The 7,950-nt window shown below is 32.7% G+C and overlaps 1 pseudogene; it reads right to left on the bottom strand.

The window, feature by feature from the left end:
* Window positions 1-328: 328 nt before the first annotated feature.
* On the bottom strand, window positions 329-1,846 carry LOC143635283 (uncharacterized; annotated as a pseudogene).
* Between the last annotated feature and the right edge of the window lie 6,104 nt (window positions 1,847-7,950).

Genomic DNA, 7,950 nt, shown 5'->3' with positions numbered 1-7,950 from the left:
GATAAAACACATTTATCTAGTTGTCTATAACGTTGTTCAATCTTGCGCATATGTTGCTTCAAATCGTATTTATATGGCCATCGTATCTTTCGATTCAATAGATCTTGAAACTTTTTAAATAAACAAATAATACAATATTTTGTTAACAAATATATATTCAAACCATGAGAATCACTTCTCATGACCGGAAAGAAGAATGCATTAATAAACAATTACAATATTTTTAATGATGAATTTCTTTTAATTCTTATTGTCTATAACTTGAACTCAAGACCTCCCGAGCATATTAAATATATATTTAATTGTGTCCCTATAGTTTAACTTAATATATAGTATATGTTAAGAACGTGAAAGCTTTTGATAGAGACCCATGTCCATCCCATTGTAAGCTATTGGGGCATACATCCACATTTCATCTGAGCTCAATAACTTAATTTGTAGCTGTAAGAACTTGACATATTGGACAGCTTCTTCAAGCATTGTGCTAATGTCAACTTTTGTTCCATTTGGCACTAGGTTCTGAAGGACTTTTAGTCTCTCATTTATCCTCTCTCTTCTTTTCTGTTAACCATAAAATTAATATTCATCATTTTCTAAGGACAAAAATGCAAACTTTGGAGAAACATATGAATCAAGTGATATTCTAAGCTCACCCTTGCATAGAGACTTTGGGGGTCGGTGGCTGCGCCTCTACATGCTCTAGTCTTCCAGTTTGAGTTTTCCGTGCCTCTATTTGAATCATCGTCGGAACTGGAAGAGCTTGAACTCATGATTGGTTTGTTATCACTAGCATTCATTATTTTCTGTTTCTTATTTTTCTGTTAAAAATGTAAAAAAAGAAAATTATAAGCTTTCTTCAAATATATGCTTGAAAAATATAAAATGTTAGGTAATTCAACAATTTCAAAGTAACAACATAGAAGACTAATACTCACATTATCTTTCGAAACTCTAGTTTTCTTCTTCGGGTTGCCATCAGGTTTTTCGTGGTTGAATTGATCTTCAGGCGTTTTAAGCCTCTTCTTGGCGGGGATATGCTTGGGTTGATTGGAAATTATTTGGATCGACGGAGTAACTGAATTCTCAGTATTAATATTTTGTGTCAAGCATAGAATTTCTTCAATTGGATCATCAGAAAAAAGTTGTGCTAGTAACGACGAGTTGTTATTGGTTTCATCATTAGTGTAGAAAAAACTATGATCATCGATGAACGACGTGCTAGCATTGTTAGATTCAAAAAGTACAGATGAAACAATGGAAGGAGTTTCTAAGTTTAAACCATGATCTTGTTCACTTGAATATAAACCATGGCTGGATAAGTGTTCGGAGTCTTGATCACAGGAGAACATTCTGCTCAAACTTTCCCATTCATCGAAAACGCTTTCAAAAGATTCCATCATCATGGCAGAATAGAATGATCGATGATGCAAGAAAAGAAGGATATGAAATGCTGTCTGGGAAAGGGAGATGTTATAAGCATATTTATACCCTATATGAAGTATGATAGTGTGATTTGACTTGATTAATTAATTGCAAATCATTCGTATATATGCATTTTAAAATCAAGAGTCCACATAACTACCAAAGTACAACATACAACGAATCTGTCCTTCGATATTTCAAAATTATTACATCCTAGTTATTGGTAACATTAATTGTAGGCAATGTGGGTGAATATATTTTTCATCCTGATTAATGTTGATGCTCCTAGCTATTGACGCAGGAAAGAGGAAAGATCTTTCGGAAGAATTACTCAATTTAAGGAATCAATTAATATACAAGTGTATGGATTATATTAAGAGACTTTAACGAGGTGAGGTTCATGGATGAACAGGAAAATTCAGTTTTTGGTTATGGAAATGCTGGCCGGTCCACCGGACTAACCACCACCATACTAGCCACCACAACCGGCTCCATGACAACCCTCGCCACCGTCACCGCCACCACCACCACCAATACCGTAGCCATTACCATTTTTTTTTATTTTGGTACAAAACGTTTTTATTTTGAGGCAGGTATTTTGTCATTCTTATTTCATTTATGTGTCTTTTCGTGTCCACCAAATAAAATAAAATAAAATAATATAATGATTCATTTCATTTTCATAAGTTTATCAAACATTACAATAAAATAGTAGCTAGTGATCCATTTAATTCACTTATCAATTCAATTTTCTCGTCTATTACATTCCCTCTTTATTCTATTACCTTATACAGGGGCGGATCTAATGTCGGTTCAACGGGTTCACAGGAAACCACTGAGTTTCGGATTTTTAATGGAACGTCCATATAAAAATACTAGAGTGAACCCATATATAAAATACAGAGTGAAGCCATAAACAAATTAGACAAATGCTCTAGTGGTTAAAGGCTATACTTTGTGATTGAGGATACCCATGTTCAGTTCTCTCTTGTTGCATGTGTTCTATTATTTTTTTACTCAAAACAAATTTAGGGTTTCCATATAATGCATTTTTTTTAATATTTAGGACAAAATTTATGGTTTAATAATTTATTTACCGATGTATATGCTTCATATATATCTAGAATCTAGATATGGGAAAAAAAGATGAAGATGTGGCCTAATTAAACAAATATGATTGTTCTAAGTGTAAAAGTTGTATGTAATTGCAGCATTTGTATTTATGTTTATGAAACTTTATTTATGATTTGTGAAATTAAGAGGAAATTTAAGGTAGATTTAACTGTAGGAAATAATGCGGTCATCAGCCCACTCGTAAAGTTACACCAATGGCAAAGGCATGGGGATTATCCTATGTTTTTTAGGGACGTTTTGTTTTAAATTGTATCGTATTTTTATTATGTGATTAACCTTTATACTTGACTCAAAATGTCTCATTGACCCAAAATTTTTTTATGTCCAATCCTATAAAATCGAGCACTTAAACACAGTGAAACCATTGGAAAAAATTTCTAGATTTGCTACCGACCTTATACCAAGCTCTATCTTTAATATTTAAGTCAATTGTTAGACGTTAAAGTCTAAAGTGAGAAGCTCTAATCGTTTTGACACTAGATAAAACAAATTAATATCTACTATTATAATAAACAAAAATGTTAGTTGAATCACAAACCCTTTTGTTGGTCTAATAGTTTTCCAAGTGACACTCTCATGTATTAACCTATAATTTCTAATTAAATTTATTAATTTAAAACTAAAATTTAATTAAGATTTAAAATATTCCTTATCTAGTCTCATCATTATCTCATCCATTTCTTATCTAGCCTTATTATGGATTACAACCAAGAGAGTTTGATTCATATTATAAAGTCATGTTTATTGCACCACCCCTTTTATTGATTATGATTGCCAAATGACTTATTTACACTTCTCACAAACCTGAAGTATATTGACTTTTGGCTTATATTTTGTTCCAAGTGGCGTGCAATAGATCCCTTCGTCAAAGACAAATTTGGATGTTACTATGATAAAAACATGATCAGAAACATTAATGAGTTGGGTAGAAACCAATTGATCAGATTATTCTATGTTATTTTGATCAAAAAATCTATATTTACAAGATCAAAAACATAAGCGAGTTGGTAGAAGGTCAAAGTTGGAACTGGAACACTCTTTGTGCAATATTTTGATTAGCAATATGGGTGTTACATATGAATACAAAAACCTTATTATTTTGAAATCGAGTTGTAGCCAATCTTTCTTTCCTTTTTCTCTCTCTCTCTCTCTTTCAATCTATTTGACTGATTATGAATGTACAAATCGAACTGAATGAATGAGACAAGTGTTGGGTATTAAATCATGATTAGTTTGGTTATTTTTTTTGTTGTGAATTGCAATGAATAGTAGAAGAAATAATTGGGCATCAGATGGTCTCATCAATGGTTAGGAAAACTAGCAATTAGTTCAAATAAAAAATTTGTATATGCTTTGTTGCTATACAAAGTATGATTTGTTAGTTTCAGTAAAATTGTAGCAATTTATATATAAAATTTGCAATTTATTTGTAATTTTAGTGATTTATGAACTTTTCATATTTCATTATTATATGTAATATGTAAGTTTAATCATACTTTGCTATACAAAGTATGATTTGTTAATATTTCAGTAAAACTGTAGCAATTTATCTGTATATATAAAACTTGCAATTTATATGTAATTTTAGTGATTTATGAACTTTTCATTTTTCATTATTATAAGTAATATGTAAGTTTAATCATATAACGTATTTAAAAAGATTTATCAATTATACCGTGTTTATTGTCCATCCCGTGTAATACATGGGTTCCTAACCTGATCTTATTATATACAATTGATGAAACAAATATACGTGTCTTCAAAATAGATAACCACGTTGCAGATATGGATGTTTGAGATTAAATTATTTTTGTTTTTGATTGGTGGTTGGTATCTTGAGACAAGATTAGCTGTCTCCTATGCATTTACCCTCAAGAGAATAACGTTATATATAAACAACAGTGGACGTATCGTAGGTTCCGACATGGAGAGCAAGATCGTGCGATGCAGATTCCTAAACATTGGATATTATATGGGATGTCAAAGCATATATAAAACATGTGTCATTATATTTAATAAGCCGTAGAAATCGGCAGAATGACTAGGTTCACATAATCTCTAAACCATGGTTGATTTATTTAGTAATAAAATGATTAGTTAATCCATTACCTTAATCGTCTCAGACATTAACTAACTAAATGTTAACAAATACATGTGTTCATTTATCTACACCCCACTCTTAAACTACATAACTTGTGTAAATTAAATTTGTGCTACATGAACCTTAGATCTCGAGACATAAGCCTTTACCGTTGGGTCAACTACCTAAGTGGCGCAATATTTTTCATGTGTTATCTTGTTTGTATGTGAATTTGAATAAACATGTATTAACTACTGGATAGCCGATGGTACGTTGTTAGCAACGTCTATGTAGCATCGTCGCTAACGCCCGACACATAACAGGAAAAATACATGTCACACCCTCAATTTTCGACTAATGGGGTTTTACCGTGAGGCGCGTGACATACCAGGATCTAGCCATGTGTCATAACGAACAACCAATTTATAATAGAAAATATTTTAATTTTATTGCTCATCATAAATGAGGTAAGTACATTTACAATAAAGTTGTTACATTTGTGGAAGCGTATAATTTATGAAAAACACTTAAAAACCCAGAGTGCGTGTCAAGACACCCAGACATAACATTTCATTAAAGACTCCCAGCATAATTCGATGCTTAGTGGGATCCATGCATCCTAGACTCATTTCAACTTCGCACGTGCACCTTAAACACCTGAGAAAGACATGCTAAAACGGTTTAACACAACGGTTGGTGAGTTCACAGGTTTGAGTTTAAAAACAAGTTTTTCAAACAAACCATTTTAGTAAGTAAACGTTGTAAGCAATAAAACATGGATATTGTATGCATTTGTAATACCGCTAGTTAATTACGCTAGCAATCATGTTACATTAGTGTGAGTTCCATTGTGACCGAGGCTGACTTGTTCGTTTGGTTGCCACCCATGTCGTATCGTAGGTTCCGACATGGAGAGCAAGATCGTGCGATGCAGATTCCTAAACATTGGATATTATATGGGATGTCAAAGCATATATAAAACATGTGTCATTATATTTAATAAGCCGTAGAAATCGGCAGAATGACTAGGTTCACATAATCTCTAAACCATGGTTGATTTATTTAGTCATAAAATGATTAAGTTAATCCATTACCTTAATCGTCTCAGACATTAACTAACTAAATGTTAACAAATACATGTGTTCATTTATCTACACCCCACTCTTAAACTACATAACTTGTGTAAATTAAATTTGTGCTACATGAACCTTAGATCTCGAGACATAAGCCTTTACCATTGGGTCAACTACCTAAGTGGCGTAATATTTTTCATGTGTTATCTTGTTTGTATGTGAATTCGAATAAACATGTATTAACTACTGGATAGCCGATGGTACGTTGTTAGCAACGTCTATGTAGCATCGTCGCTAACGCCCGACACATAACAGGAAAAATACATGTCACACCCTCAATTTTCGACTAACGGGGTTTTACCGTGAGGCGCGTGACATACCAGGATCTAGCCGTGTGTCATAACGAACAACCAATTTATAATAGAAAATATTTTAATTTTATTGCTCATCATAAATGAGGTAAGTACATTTACAATAAAGTTGTTACATTTGTGGAAGCGTATAATTTATGAAAAACACTTAAAAACCCAGAGTGCGTGTCAAGACACCCAGACATAACATTTCATTAAAGACTCCCAGCATAATTCGATGCTTAGTGGGATCCATGCATCCTAGACTCATTTCAACTTCGCACGTGCACCTTAAACACCTGAGAAAGACATGCTAAAACGGTTCAACACAACGGTTGGTGAGTTCACAGGTTTGAGTTTAAAAACAAGTTTTTCAAACAAACCATTTTAGTAAGTAAACGTTGTAAGCAATAAAACATGGATATTGTATGCATTTGTAATACCGCTAGTTAATTACGCTAGCAATCATGTTACATTAGTGTGAGTTCCATTGTGACCGAGGCTGACTTGTTCGTTTGGTTGCCACCCACGGAGTCTAATATAAGACTAGTGCATATTGCATTCCTAGTAGATGAAACGCCCGGCGACTCCCTCAACCGAGAGCCCCGAGGGGGTTCGTCAAACCTAGTAGTACTACCTTTCATTACTGAGCCAATGTATAATTGTTAACGGTCCAATGTGCATGGGGACTTAAGTTTAAGTGAACTATGTACACATGAGGTATTAAAAAGTCTACAATTATCCAAAAAGTTTGTATGTTGCATGCTTTCCCCCCAAAAGAAGTAAGTAAAAAGTGGAGCAGTGAAACTCACCTCGAATGCGGTTCAAATTGAAAGTCAACTGCTTAAGTCAAGGTTGTTCTAGTGCCTAAATCACACAAGCACTATAAGTATTTGCTAAGCGATTCCTAGAACCCTTAGTATCCAAACAATTCCCTTGTTTATTTGAAGTTTGACCAAAGTTTGACTTTTTGTTGACTTTGACCAAAGTTTGACTTTTGTTGACTTTGACCAAAGTTTGACTTTTCGTTTGAATTCTAACCAAAAGGTCCAAGTTGTTGACCGTTGACTAAAAATTGAGTTTTGTTGACCGTTGACTAAAAAGTCCAAGTCTTGATGACCGAAGACTAAAAATTGAGTTTTGTTGACCGTTTGACCAAAATGTTGACCTTTGACCAAAATGTTGACCGACGGCCCGTTGATGACTTTTGACCAATTCGTTAGATTTAGAATATTTATATTATGTTCCTAGTCACAACTTTAACAACAATCAAGTGATGTGCACTTAACCACTTTTCAAGCAATTCTATGACTAAGTCTAACTTCTATTTCTTTCAACATTTTACAAGTAAGACTAACCACTTAGTCAAATAATTCAAAGTTGACCCGTAAAGTCAAAATTCAAATTAGCATAATCAATATATTATAATTTACAACTATTTTAACTAATCAATATATTGATCATCCTTAACAAATTTCAATCATCCAAAACCGATTTTTCTCATCAACCAAAACTTGAAATTAATTTACCAAATAAATCACACATGTTCTCACAAGTATTAGGTATATCATATATTTTTCTCATAATTTTATAATTCACCAAATCATACAGAATATTCACACACTACATCAATATAATTTTTATCTCTATTATAACACAGCAGTACACAAATATTTGTCAAAAATTCTATATTTGTCCAATTGATGCAAGAGCAATTGGATTAGATTCCTACTTCAATTTACAAAATTCCAGAAGTGGAATCATATCCATATATATTTTTAACATCAATTATGCAATTTATAACTCAACTCAGAAACTTTACCTCTAAATCAGGTTTGCAACCCGATTTTATAAATTAATAAAAAGCATTCAAACAAAGTCCAAAAATTAA

The sequence above is a fragment of the Bidens hawaiensis genome, unplaced genomic scaffold (genome assembly GCF_021521415.1).
Source record: "Bidens hawaiensis isolate Kalapana, Puna unplaced genomic scaffold, B.hawaiensis_p1.1 tig00007427_1, whole genome shotgun sequence".
NCBI lineage: Eukaryota > Viridiplantae > Streptophyta > Magnoliopsida > Asterales > Asteraceae > Bidens > Bidens hawaiensis.
Note: the sequence above shows the minus strand (reverse complement) of the source record. Positions and strands in the feature narration are given on the sequence as shown.